The sequence below is a fragment of the Notamacropus eugenii genome, chromosome 5, assembly GCF_028372415.1.
Source record: "Notamacropus eugenii isolate mMacEug1 chromosome 5, mMacEug1.pri_v2, whole genome shotgun sequence".
Taxonomy (NCBI): Eukaryota; Metazoa; Chordata; class Mammalia; order Diprotodontia; family Macropodidae; genus Notamacropus; species Notamacropus eugenii.
In genome coordinates this window covers 87,010,973-87,028,915 of record NC_092876.1, presented here as the reverse complement: position 1 = coordinate 87,028,915, position 17,943 = coordinate 87,010,973, and the positions used below count along the sequence as shown (strand labels likewise).

The 17,943-nt window shown below is 36.3% G+C and overlaps 1 long non-coding RNA gene across 1 annotated transcript; it reads right to left on the bottom strand.

The window, feature by feature from the left end:
- Positions 1-2: 2 nt before the first annotated feature.
- LOC140508630 (uncharacterized) lies at positions 3-17,110 on the bottom strand. The gene is made up of 3 exons (XR_011968490.1): positions 17,027-17,110; positions 10,971-11,153; positions 3-432 (listed from the first exon to the last, which is right to left on the bottom strand). It is a non-coding gene; the product is annotated as an uncharacterized lncRNA (long non-coding RNA).
- Between the last annotated feature and the right edge of the window lie 833 nt (positions 17,111-17,943).

Below are 17,943 nucleotides of genomic sequence, written 5' to 3'. Positions count from 1 at the left end.
AGAAATATTAAGGTGTAGAATATAATTCCTCAGATGAAGGAGACACTTTCCATGTCCAATAGAATTGCTGTTCTCTCCCATACAGAATAAAACCTGTGGAGAATGTCTCTTTTATTACTGGCAGATGGAAATTCAGGAAGTATTAATAGATTTATATAGGTAAGTTTCTAATGTTCTGTTTTGATCTTCATTAATAAAGAATTCTTCTTTCATACACTGGTTGAGTTATTTGGTGAAAGAGTCAAATTATAATAATCCCAATAATATGGAAACTAACAGTTGAAGATACTGATGAGAGAGAGACTTGATTGAGAATTTAAAGTCAAGAGCTCTTAAAATCTGAAATCTACCATCTTACAAATCTCTGCATTTGAGCAGGATGTCTGTCACTGGAACCAGTCACTCAAGACTATTTCAATTTCTCATTTCCATCTACAAAGGACAGAGAAAAGAAGGATTTAGTATTTACCTGCTTGCTTCTGGTGACATTGTAAATGTATTTCTATCTTTTGGTATGTACATGAATAAATATGTATTACCTATGGAATTATTATTCATATAATATATAAATGTGTGTATTTCAAATATATATACATATATACGTAAAGAAATACACATACATAAGCTTATTTCACAATAGAAAAAATATTTGAGAATAGAGGACATCTTTCATATTGTGGTATATATAAATGGAATTGATAGGGCTATACCAGAATTTTATTGTGTCACAAAAAATGACATAAAACTTTCAGAAGAAATTTTTGAAGAATTGTGTATACTAATGTAGGCAAATTTAACTGGAAAAGGCAGAATAATTTATACAACTAAATTATAAAAAAAATTTGGAACACTTGGGAATTGATAAATTCAGTAACAAAACACAAACCCTGAAAGGTAAAGCTAAATATGCTCACTTTCCTACTTTCATTAAATTGTGTATGCATGTATGTATGTATGTATATATCTATACATGTGTGTACACATATATGTATGTATACAGGTTTTTATACATATATATGTATATATATATACATATGCACATATACAGCAATTCCTTTTCTTTTTTTAATAGTTTAGGATATAAATTTAGTGCTTTTATATCTCAATAAAAAGGCATGTATACTTTAATAATTTCTAGATCCAGTTGCAAATTGATTTCCAGAATAATCAAACACGTTCACATCTCTACCATCTTTGCATTATTTTTCTTCTTTTCTATGGCATGTCCACCATTTTACTTCTTCATCATACCAGTCACCTTGATGTGTTTGAGTTTGAATCTAAACTCCTGTAATTTGTATTTTTTAATTATTAGTGATTTAGATCACTTTTCCATGTGGTTTTCCATCCTTTGCACTTTGAAATATGCCAATTTTTTATTATTTAAAATATCTATATTGTCAAATGGAATTGTCTTATAAAGTTTCATCAGTACCTTAAGTCGTTGTTATGAAACTTAAATCAGAGAAACTTGCTGTAAACATCTTTCTCCATTTATTTATTTCCTTCCTAATTTTGGTTTATTAGATTGTTTTCTCTATAACATTGCACTTTTGTAGAATGAAAAATGTACATTTTATCTTGTTATCCTCTCTCCTTATTGTTTTTCTTTTCATAAATCTCTTCCCTTACTCAAAGAATTTTAATACAATCGCTTCCTTCTTCCTCTAATTTGTTTACAATGTGACTTTTTATACTTAGACCATGTGTCCATTTGGACCTTATACAGGCATATATTCCATTCGGTCCACATTCTACTCTGTATCTGGTGCTCTTTCTTATTTGAACTTCATGGAAGGAGATGCTCTTCCCACCTTATACTCATCACCTGTAATCTCATCCCCATACTACTAACTCAAGTCCTGATTGACACTACCTTCTCAGTTTCCTCTACCCTCTGATTGGAGAGCTGAAGAGTACAGTGCCAAACTCCTCCCAACGCCTTCCTTTATAAAAAGCAGAAAGAAAGCATTTTGGGTTCACTCCACTTGGAATATGCTCCTCTGCCTGGGTTCAGCTCCTCAGAATAAGATGCCCCTTGGTGTCCCATTCTCCTTCTCCCTCTCCCCAACAACATGCTTTACTACTTCCCATACTTTGCAACCATAACATACTGTATGTTGTCTCCGCATCCTGATTATATTGCTACGCACTTGGGGGCAGGGACAGACTTACTTTTTATTTTTATTTTTTTTATTTTTTTTTTAATTTTTTTATTAATTTTTTTATTTTTTTTAATGTTTAACAATCACTGCCATACAATTGCGATTTTATCCCTCCCCACCCACCCCCCACTACCTCCCTCCCTCCCCACGACTGCATACAATTCTGTATAGATTCTACATATACTTTCCTATTGAGTATATTTTCACTATCGTCATGCTATGTAGTCAGACTAAGATAAATGAAAGAATCCGTATAACAAATCAGAACATGATACACAAACACATACACATACACAAACATGATCTGCTACATTATGTGAGTGACTTCCATATTTCTCTCTCTGAGTGTGGAAGGCTTTTTGCCTTGAGGTCCACCATTGGGATTTTTTTTTTTTTTCAGAAGTTCTTGTGTTATTACAAAAATCTAAGTCTACCAGAAAAAACTCTCACACACTGTGGTTGTTGCTGTGCATAAAGTTCTCCTGGTTCTGCTCCTTTCACTCAGCATCAGGTCATATAAGTCCTTCCAGGCCTCTCTGAAGTCTTCCTGTTCATCATTTCTTATGGCACAATAGTACTCCATTACATTCATATACCATAATTTATTCAGCCATTCCCCAATTGATGGACATCCCCTTGACTTCCAGTTTTTGGCAACTACATAGAGTGCTGCTATAAATATTTTTGTACATGTGGGACCCTTTCCCATTTTTATGATCTCTTGGGGATATAGTCCTAGTAGCGATATTGCTGGGTCAAAGGGTATGCACATTTTTGTAGCCCTTTGGGCATAGTTCCAAATTGCTCTCCAGAATGGTTGGATGCGCTCGCAGCTCCACCAACAATGAATTAGTGTTCCAACTCTCCCACATCCTCTCCAGCATTTATCATTTTCTTGTTCTGTCATGTTTGCCAATCTTATAGGTGTGATGTGGTACCTCAGAGTTGTTTTGATTTGCATCTCTCTAACCAATAGTGATTTAGAGCATTTTTTCATATGATTATAGATAGCTTTAATTTCTTCCTCTGAAAATTGCCTGTTCATATCCTTTGACCATTTATCAATTGGGGAATGACTTGTATGATTATACATTTGGGTCAGTTCTCTATATATTCTAGAAATGAGGCCTTTATCCCCGAGCTTAGCTGTAAAAATTTTTTCCCAATTTACTACATCCCTCCGGATTTTGGTTGCATTGGGTTTGGTTGTGCAAAAACTTCTCAGTTTAATGTAATCAAAGTTATCCATTTTGCATTTCATAATGCATTCTATCTCTTCTTTAGTAAAGAATTCTTCCCTTCTCCATAGATCTGATAAATACACTATTCCTTGCTTCTCCAGTTTATTCATGGTATCAATCTTTATACCTAAATCATGTACCCATTTGGACTTTATTCTTGTGTACGGTGTCAGGTATGGGTCTATGCCTAATTTCCGCCACACTGTTATCCAGTTTTCCCAGCAATTTTTGTCAAACAATGAGTTCTTATCCCAGAAGCTGGGGTCCTTGGGTTTATCAAACAGAAGGTTGCTATATTCCTTGCCTACTGCATCTTGAGTGCCAAGTCTATTCCACTTGTCTACCTCTCTGTTTCTTAGCCAATACCAAGTGGTTTTGATAATTGCTGCTTTATAGTACAGTTTAAGGTCTGGTAGCGCTAGGCCACCTTCCCAAGCATTTCTTTTCATTAGTCCCTTTGATATTCTGGACCTTTTGTTTTTCCAAATGAATTTTGATATTATTTTATCCAGCTCTAGAAAGTAATTGTCTGATAGTTTAATTGGTATGGCACTAAATAAGTATATTAATTTGGGTAGAATTGTCATTTTTATTATATTAGCACGGCCTACCCATGAGCAACTAATGTTTTTCCACTTACTTAAATCTGAGTTTATTTGTGCAAAAAGTGTCTTGTAATTGTGTTCATATAGTCCCTGGGTTTGTTTTGTCAGGTAGACTCCTAAGTATTTTATACTGTCTACCCTAACTTTAAATGGGATTTCTCTTTCTATCTCTTGCTGTTGAACTTTGTTGCTAATATATAGGAATGCAGAGGATTTGTGTGGGTTTATTTTGTACCCTGCAACTTTGCCAAAGTTGTTTATTAATTCAAGTAATTTTTTACTTGAATCTCTGGGATTCTCTAGGTAAATCATCATATCATCTGCAAAGAGTGATAACTTAGTTTCTTCTTTGGCTATTCTAATTCCTTGAATATCTTTATCTTGTCTAATTGCTACAGCTAACATTTCTAGTACCATATTGAATAATAGTGGTGATAATGGACAACCTTGTTTCACCCCTGATCTTATTGGGAATGCATCTAGCTTATCCCCATTGCATATAATGCTTGCTGAAGGTTTTAGATAGATACTGCTTATTATTTTATGGAAAGTTCCCTTTATTCCTATGTTCTCCAATGTTTTTAGTAGGAATGGATGTTGTATTTTGTCAAAAGCTTTTTCTGCATCTATTGAGATAATCATGTGGTTTTTGTTAGCTTTGTTGTTGATGTGGTCGATAATGCTAATAGTTTTCCTAATATTGAACCAGCCCTGTAGTCCTGGTATGAATCCTACCTGATCATAATGTATTAATCTCGTGATTAGATGCTGTATTCGTTTTGCTAAAATCTTATTTAAAATTTTTGCATCTATATTCATTAGGGAAATTGGTCTATAATTTTCTTTCTCTGTTTTGTCTCTTCCTGGTTTGGGTATCAAAACCATATTTGTATCATAGAAAGAATTTGGGAGGACTCCTTCTTCCCCAATTTTCAAGAATAGTGTATGTAGTATTGGAATTAACTGTTCTTTAAATGTTTGATAGAATTCACTTGTGAATCCATCTGGCCCTGGAGATTTTTTCCTAGGGAGTTCATTGATGGCTTGTTCAATTTCTTTTTCTGAGATGGGGTTGTTTAAGTATTCAACTTCCTCTTCTGTTAATCTGGGCAATTTGTATTTTTTAAAATATTCATCCATCTCGTTTAGATTATCGAATTTGTGGGCATAAAGTTGGGCAAAGTAGTTTCTAATTATTGTTTTAATTTCCTCCTCATTGGAGGTGAGTTCACCCCTTTCATTTTTAATGTTAGTAATTTGGTTTTCTTCTTTCTTTTTTTTGATCAGATTAACCAAAGGTTTATCAATTTTATTAGTTTTTTCATAAAACCAACTATTGGTTTTATTTATTAATTCAATAGTTTTCTTAATTTCAATTTTATTAATCTCTCCTTTGGTTTTCAGTATTTCTAATTTGGTATTTACTTGGGGATTTTCAATTTGTTCTTTTTCTAGCTTTTTCAACTGCAAGCCTAAGTCATTGATCTCCTCTTTCTCTATTTTATTTATGTAAGCATTCAGAGATATAAAACTTCCCCTAATAACTGCTTTTGCAGTGTCCCATAAGTTTTGGTACGTTGTCTCACTATTGTCATTCTCTTGAATGAAGTTGTTGATTGTTTCTATGATTTCTTCTTTAACCCAATCCTTCTTTAGAATTAGATTATTTAGTTTCCAATTGATTTTTGGTTTCTCTTTCCATGGCCTTTTATTACATGTAATTTTTAATGCATTATGATCTGAAAAGGATGCATTGATTATCTCTACCTTTCTGCACTGGATTGTGAGATTTTTATGTCCTAGTACATGGTCAATTTTTGTAAATGTTCCATGTACCGCTGAGAAAAAGGTATATTCCTTTCTATTCCCATTTAATTTTCTCCAAAGATCTATCATATCTACCTTATCCAGAGTTTTATTTACCTCCTTAACCTCTTTCTTGTTTATTTTAAGGTTGGATTTATCTAGTTCAGAGAGGGGGAGGTTGAGGTCCCCCACTAGTATAGTTTTGCTATCAATTTCTTCCTTCAACTCCCCCAACCTCTCCTCTAAGAATCTGGATGTTATACCACTTGGAGCATACATGTTTAGTAATGATATTGCTTCATTGTCTATGGTGCCTTTTAGTAGGATATAGTTTCCATCCTTATCCCTTTTGATTAGATCTATTTCTGCTTTTGCTTTGTCTGAGATTAGGATTGCTACTCCTGCCTTTCTTACATGAGCTGAAGCACAATATATTCTGCTCCATCCTTTGACCTTTATCCTATGTGTATCCCCCCGTTTCAAATGTGTTTCTTGTAAGCAGCATATTGTTGGATTATGGCTTTTAATCCATTCTGCTATCCGTCTCCGTTTTATGGGAGAGTTCATCCCATTCACATTCACAGTTATGATTACAATCTGTGTATTTCCCTCCACCCTCTTTCCCACCATTTGTGCTTTTAACTCTCCCGTCTCCCTTCCCCTCCTCAATAGTATTCACTTTTCTCCCCCTCCTCCTGCAGCCTTCCCCTCCTTCTTTTAGCCCCCCTCCCTTTTAGTCCCCTTTACTCTTATTGCTTCTTTCCTCCCTTTTAGCCACCCTCCCCTTTCTTCCCCCTTCCCCTCCTACTACCTATAGAGCTAGTTAGGATTATCTGCTTAAGGTTATTGTTCCCTCCTTTGAACAAATCAGATGAGAGTACCTCTCAAACAATGCTCATCTCCCTCCCCTCCTTCCCTCTACTATGGTTTTGTACTTCTTCCTGTGATATAATTTGCCATTTTCTGCTTCCCCCTTTCCACACCTCCTATTACATTCCCTTCTCATACTTAAATCATATTTTTGCCATGACATCATTTACTTTATGCCCGTTCCCTCTACATATATCCCTTTTATCATAATAGCTGCACAGTTCTCAAGATTAACAGGTAGCATCTTCCCTTACAGGGAGGTAAACAGATTGCCCTAATTGAGTTGCAAGTTTTTGTTTTTGTTTTTTCCCCTCTGTTTACCTTTTTATGATTCTCTGGAGACCTGCATTTGAAGATCAAATTGTCTATTGAGTTCTGGTGTTTTGGTCAGGAAGCTCTGGAAATCCCTTATTTCGTTGAATGACTTTCTCCTTGCCTGAAATGTTATGCTGAACTTTGCTGGGTAGTTGATCCTTGGTTGGAGTCCCAACTCCTTTGCCTTACGGAATATTGGGTTCCAATTCTTTCGATCTTTTAATGTAGAAGCTGCAAGGTCCTGTGTGATCCTGACTGTGTGACCTTGATATTTAAATTGTTTCTTTCTGGCTGCTTGTAGTATTTTCTCCTTCACTTGATAGCTCTGGAATTTGGCAACTATATTTCTTGGGGTTTTGAGTTTGGGATCCCTTTCCGGTGGGGAACGGTGGATTCTTTCGATGACTATTTTGCCCTCTGAGTCTAGTACTTCTGGGCAGTTTTCCTTGATGATTTCCTGGAAGATATTGTCCAGACTCTTTTCTTCATCATGGGTTTCTGGCAGGCCAATAATTCTTAGATTTTCTCTCCTGGATCTATTTTCCAGGTCAGTTGTTTTTCCAATTAAATATTTTAGATTTTCTTCCATCTTTTCATTCTTTAGATTTTGTTTGACTGACTCTTGTTGCCTCATTGAGTCATTAGTTTCTACTTGCCCAATTCTAATCTTGATCATATTGTTTTCTTCAGTTAGCTTTCGCATCTCCTTTTCCATCTGGCCAATTTTTCCCTTTAAGGAGCTATTTTCTCCATTTAATTTTTGTACTTCTTTTTCCATTCGACCAATTTTCCCAGTTAGGTTTTGGGATTCCTTTTCCATCTGATCAATTTTCCCTATTAGGTTTTGAGTTTCCTTTTCCGTTTGATTAACTCTTCCTTTTAGGGAATTATTCTCTCCAGTTAATTTTTGAACTTCCTTTTCCATTTCTTCAATTTTCTTTTTCAGATTGATGTTCTCATCAGTGAATTCTTTTTTTATGGTTTTAAAATCATTGGCCAGTTTTTCTTTTATATCCTTCTTCAGACGTTCCAGGTAATCTAGTTGTGCTTGCGAGAAATTCATAGTCCCATCTGAGGTTTCAGATGGAAGTACAGTCTCAGCTCTGACCTCTTTGGTGTTTGTGTTTTGGTCCTTATCCCCATAGAAAGATTCTATGGTTTTTTCACTTTTCGTCTGCTTTTTCCGATTCATGATGTTGGCTGAGTGTTGTAGCTTTTGGTTCTTTTAGTCAGAAGGTACAGATCTTTTAAGTTGAGTTGATGTTTGTCTAGGCTAAAAGCAGGCTTTTTTTTGTTGTTGTTGTTGTTTCCCAGATCAACCCTGGGTTTAGCTTGATAGGTGTGTGGGAGGTGTGGTCTGGTCTCAGGCTATCTCCTCAGCTGGCCTGAGGCAAAGGCAAGGTCCAGGGGGATGGTGATCCCAGCTTCCCTATTGTCTTCCCTTTTCCCCTGGAGGGCTGGGGCACGCCTAGAGGCTAATGCGTGTTCCCGCCCCTCCTGGGGCTCGTCTCCCGGGCTGAGGCTTGCTTGGGTCTCAGTGCGAATTTTTCTCTGCCCTGGGTCGTCTGTCCCTCCAGATAGCCTCCACCACGGTAGGAAGAATCCCCCTTTGCCACCTCTCCAGCCTCTGGTGTTACGAGACCACTCGCCCCTTTCTGCTGCTCCCACTGATCCAGGATCAATCTGGGGAAGAATTTTATGGTTCCCTCACGGTCATGGGGGGGGGGAGGGGAGAGCACTTACTGATCACTCCGGCATCCCAGCTTCTGGATGTTCAAGTAGTGACCCACTGAAGTCCCGTCTTTAGGCTGAAGATTTCAAAGGCTGTTGCGCTGATATCGTTGGCTCGGCCTGGCTTATCTCCTGCTCCGCTGGTCTCGCCCGCCACTCTCGGGCCCCTCGGGTCGCCTCCGCCCTGCCGCGCCGACCGCGCTGCGCTGTGCGCCGGGCTCTTACCCCCGTGGAACAGATCCCTCCCGTGGACCTTCCAGTCCAGCCTGGGCTCCGAATCTGTCAAAGTCCGTCTCCCACTGGATTCTACACCTCCAAAGTCTGGTCAGACTCTCCCCCCAGAAATATCCAAAGGAGTTTTTCCAGGAGCTTAGGTGAGTCGTTGCTTTCACTCCGCCATCTTGGCTCCGCCCCCAGACTTACTTTTTACTGTGTGCGCAGTGCTTAGCACATAGTAGGGATGTAATGAGTACTGGTTGTATTGAATTGGATTGCATATATTGTGAAGTTTTGATCTAACCCTGATTTCTGTCAGACTGCTGTCCAGTTGTGTCCTTGATTAATATGAAACAATGCTTCCTTCTGGAAGTAACTTTGCTTGAGATTATTGAATATTATGTTACATATGTTAACATTATGTTATTGCCTCTCTCTCTCTCTGTCTCTCTTTCTCTTTGTCTCTCTCTGTCTCACTCTCCCACTTCCTCTCCCTCTTCCTTTCAGTACAATTTTAGATATTACACTGATGCACCCTTTTATTTTCCCTAATTTTTATTTGTACTTTTATTTTTGCCCCTGTGATTCTTGACCTTTCATTACTTTCTAGGAATGGTAGAGTTCACAGTAAATTAATTCAAGGGGAAACATTATAATTTTTCATATAATTACATAATGTTTACATGATCAACTGATGTTTTTCTTATTGATTTTTTAAAAAATTTCTACTAAGAATTTTATTAATGTATATAAAAAATTCAGAGATGTGATCATTTTTTTTTTTGTTTCTTCTCTTATTTTGAATGGACGTTCATTTCTTATATCTTCTTTCATTCCCCTGTGGCAGTGTTCTTCTCTTTATCACCATGACTAAGGCTTCCTTTTCACCTGGGAATTTCTTTCAATATACTGGGGCTTTTCACCCTGGAAAATTCTTCCATCCATTCTATCCTCTTTCTTCCATTGATGGGTTTCTTTTAGAGGTCTCAATTTTTGTACAATGAGAAGTGACTTGTATATGCATCATTTCCCAGTTGGTTATACTTCTGATTCTCATAATCCATACAAGTACCTCTTCTCAATAAACTCTTTAACTTTCTTTTACATGTTACATTCTCTTTCAGGATATAAACTTTTGGGAGCAGGAACTGAAATTCTTTTTGCTTATATTTGTATGTCCAATGCTACATACAGTATGTGGCACATAGGAAATGCTTAGAAGTTTAGGGCCTCCCTAAGTGATGGGGTTTGTATGTAATATATGGGCAAGCTCATGATTTGTGTCAACTTATATCCTATAATTCTCTTGAATTTTTTCATTCTTCCAATTATTTTTTGTTTTCACGGTTTACTGTGTAAATAATCATTTCCCCTATCAAGATAATACCTTTATATTCTCTTTTCCAATGCTTAAGTCCCTCAGCTTCTGTTTATAACCTTATTAACACAGCTTACATTTCAAGGACTATGTTAAATAGTAATGGTGGTAAGAGTCATCCTTGCTTCTCACATGATTTTTTGGAAAAGTATTCATCTTTTCTCCATCTTATATTAACACTGATTTAGGTAGATGATATTAACTATATTAATGAAAAGTCATTTTTTCCAATAGTTTATGCATTATTAATTCATATTACTGCTTTGTTTTGTCCAAAGTCCTTTAGAAGCTATAATACTTTTCTTCTCATTATATTGAGCAGATTTATTATTTTATAGTCATCATTATGACGAAAAACGCTATAGTGTTAACATAAAACCCATCTGTTAATTCATAAATTTTCTAATTTCATTTTCATTATCTTACTTAAATTGTAAATTAAAAATTGTCTTCATGACTATTAAGGTTCTTATTTCATACTTTTCTTTACCTACTTACTTTTTCCTTTCTTTAAATATCAATAATATATTTGTGAGTAATGTGATAAATAAGATGAAGGACTACACAGTTCTTTGACTACCTTCATCTCTTGAACATTTCAAAGACCAAAATTATGCAATAAAAACAAAGAAATTTCAACTACCTCAGTGATTTAGGGGATCAAAATGCAAAACGAATGCTGTAGAGATCAGTCCTCCATGCTGAAGAAGTCTGATCAAGCCAGGACAGAAGGGCAGCCACTTCTTCTACAATCCATAATATGAAAGTTCCCTTGGGCCATACAACTAGCACTGAGGTGGATAGCTTTCTCTACTGCCAGATTTTTCTATGAAAGAAGGAGGAACAAAGGGAATGAAACAGGAAATATGCCTAGGTGAAAAATGTAGTTCAATGCCAATGTAACCCCCATCCCTCCTCAAAGAGCCTCAGAGACTCAAACTTCAAAAGCAAATATACAAAACAGAAACATAGCCCTGGCATGATAGCTCTGTGCTATAGAAATGAAGAATGGAATATATGACACAATTGGTGGGGTGGGTCTACATAGCATTCAACTAGGTTTGAGGATAATTAATGCTTTGTACCCTTCCAGAGTCACTTCTGTCCACCCAAAATTCACTTGGAGGAGAGACTTAAGCAGGTGAACTGTGAATTAACCAGCATGAAAGGACAGTGAAATGTTTGAGACTCAGCACTAAACAAATCAAAATCAGAGGACAAAGATCTAGAGAGACACAAAGTGAGCAAAAGAGGAAAATAAATATAAGAGAAAAGAAAAATCTCAGAAATTCTCAGAAAAAAAAAAAGACCTTGAGCATCAGAAGATAAATCAACAGGGAAAACAATAATTGTGGAAAAATATATGGCACGTGGAAGTAGTAAATGAGTTTAGGAATGTACTAATAATTCCAGCAAGACAAAAAACAAAAGGAAAATTTATCCAATGACTAAAGAGAAATGAGATGTACTGGAATTGGAGGGGGTATATGAAACCACAATACATTATGATTGAATGATGCAAGAGAAAAATCATAAAAATAAAATAAGATCTTATGCCCTCTAGAGCTTTAATAATGTGCAGAATAAAAAAAAAATCGGTAATTCTCACCAAAGAAGCAAAATAGAGAATAATGAATTGAAAATACAAATATAGAAAAGTGAAAGTCAAGTTAGAAGAAGAGAAATAACAATAGTAATAATAAAGGAAATTTTTTTATGATATCAAACCATGCTGATTTTTAAGACAGGAATTATAGTAACAAAGAGTCATAGATCTCCAACAAAATGGTGAGAAGAGTGGTTTAGAGGGGGCAGAGCCAAGATGGCAGTGTAACTGCATGGACTTTCTAGAGTGCTCCCCACAAACCCAGCCAAATGCCTGTAGAAAGGGACTCTACACAAATTCTGGAGTTGCAGAACCCACAGAATGATGGAGTGAAGCAAATCTTCAGCCCAAGACAGCCTGCAAGGTCACCACGAAGTGTCTGTTGCACCAAATTGGGAGCAGACCACAGTCTAGTGTGGGCCACATGGCAGAGATGTAACCTGAGTGGGCATTGGGGGGACAGAATCCAACATACCTGTGGTGGTTTTGAGACTTCATGATCCCAAAATACTGAGAATAAAATGGAAGGTCAGTGGAAAAAAAAAAAACCCATGAGACCAATGTGAGAGAGTAGAATGGTCTGGCCGAGCCCTCAGACTACAGCCAGGTATGGGGACAGAGAAAGCCATGGCAGCCATACCAGCAGCAGGGACAGCTCCAGTTACTGATTCTGGAGCTCTATACCCACAGATTTTGGGGGAATTGAGAAGCTGACAGTTCACCCTCCATCCCCACTGGAAGCAGAGAATTACTTTGACAAAGATCTCAAAAGTCAAGTAAATGGCTGGGAAGATGAAGAAATACCGGAAAAAGAGTTACATTATACAATTTTACATTGGTGACAAGGAAGACCTAAACATGCAAAAAGGAGACAACAAAGTTAAAGCTCTTCAATCAAAAACCTCCAAAAAATTATGAATTTTTCTCAGACTGTGCAAGAGCTCAAAAACAATCTTGAAAATCAAGTATGAGAAGTACAGCAAAAATTGGGAAGTGAAATGAGAGTGATGCAAGAAAATCATGAAAATGAGTGAATTGCTTCCTAAAGGAAACAAAAAAAAATGTTGAAGAAAATAACACTTTAAAAAATAGAGTAACCTAAATGACAAAAGAAATCCAAAAAGCCAACGAAGAGAAGAATGTCCCAAAGAGCAGAATTGGCCAGATGGAAAAGGAGGTCTAAAAGGTCACTGAAGAAAATAATTTCTTAAAGATTAGAATAGAGACAATCAAAACTAACAACTATCTCAAAAATCAAGAAAATTATGAAACAAAACCAAAGGAATGAAAAATTAGCAGGCAATTTGAAACACCTCAATGGAAAAACAACTGACCTGGAAAAGAGATCCAGGAGAGACAATTTAAATATCCTGGTACTAGCTGAAATCCATGATAAATAAAGAAAAAGAGCCTAGACATCATCTTTCATGAAATTATCAAGGATAACTGTCCTGACATTCTAGAACTAAAGAGTAAAATAAATATTGAAAGAATCCAACAAATGCCTCCTGAAAGAGATTGTAAAAGGAAAACTTTTAGGAATGTTGTATCCAAATTCCAGAGCTCCCAGGTCAAGGAGAAAATATTGCAAGCAGCCAGAAAGAAACAACTGGAGAATTTGGAAACACAATCAGGCTAACCAAAGATCTAACAGTTTCTACTCTAAGGAATTGCAGGGCTTGGAATATGATATTCCTGAGGTCAGAAGAGCTAGGATTAAAACCAAGAATCACCTACCCAGCAAAACTGGTCATTTAATAAAATATAGAACTTTTAAGCAAATGAGAAGAAATTAATAGAAAATTTGACTTTCAAACAAAAGAATCAAGAGAAGCCTGAAAAGGTAAACAGGAAAGACAAGTGATAAGGGACTTACTAAATATAGTCCTGCACGGAAAGATCATATTTCTAACTCTTGAGATTTTTCTCAGTATTTGGGTAGTTGGAAAGATTATATACATAGAGACAGAAGGCAAAGGGTAAGTGGAACAGGAAGGTATGATATCTAAAAAAATAAAATTAAGGGGTGAAAGAGAAATATGTTAGGAGGAGAAAAAGACAATAGAATGGGGCAAATTATTTCTCACAAAAAATAGGAAAGAAAAGTGTTTTTTTTTTTTTTTTTAATGAAGGTGAATGGGGGGAGGTGAGAGTGAAAAAGTGAAACTTACTGTCATTATATTTGGCATAAGAAGAGAATAACACGCACATTCAATTTGCTTTGAAAATGTATATTACACAAAGGAAAGTAGAGGAGAAGGGGATAAATAAGGTGTGAGAGGGATGATAGAAAGAATGGCAAATGGGAGAAGGGGGTAAGTAGAAGGAAAAACTTTTGAGGAATGATAGGGTCAAAAGAGATAGTAGAATAACTGGGGGACAGATTAAGATGGAGAGAAATATAGTTAGTCTTTCACAACATGACCTTCATGGAAGTCTTTTGCATAACTGCACATGTGTAACATTTCAAATTGCTTGTCTTCTCAGTGGGGATGGGTGGAGTGGAAGGAAGGGAAATAAATTGAAACTCAAAGTTTTAAAAATGAATATTAATAATTGTTTTTACATGTTACAGGGGAATAAGGTATGCAGGTTATGGGGTATAGAAATCTATCTTGCCCTAAAAGAATATAAAGGAGAGGGGATAAGGGAAGGGAGGGTTGTGATAGCAGGAAGGGCAGATTGAGAAAAGAGGAAATGAGAATGCACTGTGTCTTGAGGTGGGATGAGGGGAGAGATGGGGAAAACGTTTTGAACTCAAAATCTTGAAGAAGTGAAGTTTGAAAACTAAAAATAAATAAATAATTTAATAGTAACAGGACAGAAGACTAATTCCACAATGCAGGAAATAATAAAAGAGAATAGTCTAGAACTTCTGCATGTGGACATAACAAATGAAAAAATTCATAGATCTCCTCAAGAGGAAAAAAGAACTCAAGCCTGTAATCTCCAAGATACACCATTACTAAATTTCAAAATTCACTTCAGAATTCACTAGTTGTGCAAATAATCCAAACAAAAGTTTTTAAATACAAAGAAAAATAATGGAACTTTACATAACAGAAAACATCCAGAAAGTGAAGGAGGAACTGGGTTGATTATGATAAAACCTGACCTCCATTGCATCCTGAGAAGCAACCCAGAGTAACCTAGCCATTAAATCTCAGTTTAAATAGAAGTGAAAAAAGCATGAATGTTTAGTCACAAAGAGTCATTTGAAAGATCTTTGGAAAGAAGATGAAATCTAGAGAGATTATTTGCTTCTCAAATATATCAAGCAAAAGAAAAATATTAAAAGGATGAACATATAGGAAAGCAATAGCAACAGAACAACAGCAGAGAGATGAGTAAGAAACTTCTGATACATGTATATAGAAATATAAGAATAACATCAGACGTCAGTGGGAGGTAGTGCAGCAAAGAAGGACAAAATGTGTAAACATATTGACTAAAGGTAAATCAATATGTATGTGTGTATCTACACATGTATATATGTACACAATGTATTACATATACATATAAGTAAACACATAGATGCATGTATGCACAGATATATCCAACATGTGTTATATATATATATATATATATGTACATGGATATGTATATATCTACATTGGGACATTAAAAAATGGGAGAGTTATGAAAGGATAGGAGTGGAAGAGGCACATAGAAATGAGTATGTGTTTTGCTCAGGTCCAATGAAGTTTAGAAATGAGTGGAAGTTTACTCCTGTGGATGGAGGAAAACAAGAGCCTGCAGAAGAGTGGATGAAGAAGTAAGCAGAAGTTTGGAAAAGGAGGAGGGAAAGGAACAAACCTTTGCTTTAGCAGTTGGCAAGTGTCCCTCTGATGAAAACTTTTATGAATGAAGAGAGATGTTCTGTCAATGGAAATAAGGATTTGTTCCAAGGTGGGGTGTGGGGGATTTGGTATTTGAAAAGATCACTTGTCTTTTTCAAACACTTTAGATTCCAGAAAATATGACCTAATTCTGTTACCTATCAAGTTGCCATCTTCCTTTCCTTGCACAGGCTTTCTTGGGATTCACTCTCTGCTAACTTGTAGAATTCCTAAATGTGTGAAAGCCTCAGTTTAAATTCCTCCTTCTGTAAAAGGCTCCAGCTGATTACGGTACAGAATAACCAGTGTGTGTGCATGTGCATGTGTGTGTTTGCGTGTGTATGTGTGTAGAGATAATAAATAAACATTTATGGATGTATGTATATATGTATGTAATATATATTTAACCTCTTTGTTACATTTATTATGCTTCCTTAGATTTTTATGTGCTATTTCCTCTAAGTATAATAGAAATTCTCTTAGATCAGGGTCTTTTTCTTTGTGTTTTATCATACCTAGTGCATACTATATTGAGCAGCTAGTGGATAGAGTCCCAGCCTTAGACTCAGGAAGAACTGAGCTCAAATTTGATCTTAGACATTTACTAGCTGTGTGACTCTGGGCAGGCCACTTAATCCTGTTTGTCTGAGCTTCTTCATCTGTAAAATGAACGGGCAAGGAAATTGCGGTGCACTCTGGGGTATGTTTGCCAAGAAAACTTCAAATGAGATCAGGAGGCATCAGACATGAATAATTGACTAAAAAGCAATAATAATAAACATACTGTACTTGGGGTCACATTGAGGCATCTTAAAAGAGGTTTTGGCTTGAAGGAATAACAGTGGGAAGAGTTTAGAACATAGGGAACAGAGGAGGAAGGAATCCAAGAAAGGCCTCCATTCAAGAAGGAAAGGAGCCAACTTCATCATTCTGATGATGTACTTAGAGTGATAAGGCAAAAGCATATAAAAAACACAGAAAATACATGAAAACCATATTTAAAGAAAAAAAGGATGAAAGTATGAAAATAAGGAAGGGGACTATAGTTATGCTCAGAGTAAGACAGAGATGAAAGACTGTCACTCTGAGATCACTAGAGAGAATCCCAGATCACTTTTGACAGATCTTTTCAAACTTCTTTTTTTTTTCTCAATTAACAAACTTCTGAATTAGGTTGAAGACCTGAAGAAATCCATTGTCATACAAATCTCTTCCTCTCAGGTTTGAAGATAAAGATACACTTACCACACTTACCTCACACTTGGTCTCAGCTACTAGGAGAGAGGAAAGATCTGTGTACACAGCAAGCCACATTTTCCCTATGCACTTGTGTGGGTTTAGGACTGCACAGGAGAGGACCATTTATGAGAATGAAGGTCTGTGAGCTCAGCTTCCCCAGAGATATAATTATGATGTCACCTGTAGGGGCAAGACAGTCTGATAGCTTGGTTAGAGATGTCACAGATAAAATTAACTTTGCCTCAAGTGCAAATCATCAAATGGAATTACTAATAACAAGAGAGAATTCCCCTCAGCCTTGTCTAATAAAAAAAGGGACAGTCCAAAACACTAGTCAGTGAATTAGGGAAAGAAACTTTTCTGAGCTGCTGGAGATGTCAGAGTCAGGCACGGGACACTGAAGTCCGAAAAATGAGGGCCTTTCAACCAGTGTCCTGACTCTGTCTTGCCCCTGAGGAATCCACATAGGGTTCTGAGAAATGAACGTCCTTTCACAGTGCTACATTTATATTTCTTCCTTTCCTTTTTCTATTTTTTTTATTTTTCAACTTACTGAATAAAACTTCCACCCAGTATAATAAAAGATTATTGCACATGAAACTGGAAATTTATTATGCACAAGTTGTTATTTCTTTCAGATATTCAAGAAAATTATGTTATTTATCACCATGTCTGAAGTCTAAATCATTTTTTTTTCCACCAAAACTTTGAAAAAACTGGAGATGAGGTGGAAAGACAGTCCAAGGAATTATGATTATAGCTGGAATACTAGAGGCTGTGAAAGTCAGTGTGGGCAACTACATCAGGCATTAGACCCTAATACTGTGTATTTCAAGAGTGCCTGCAGAAAAAATGGAAGAGAAGGAGCAAAAGGAGTCATCAGTATCTACTGAGGATGAGACCATGATATAAACTTAAAATTCACAAAGGAG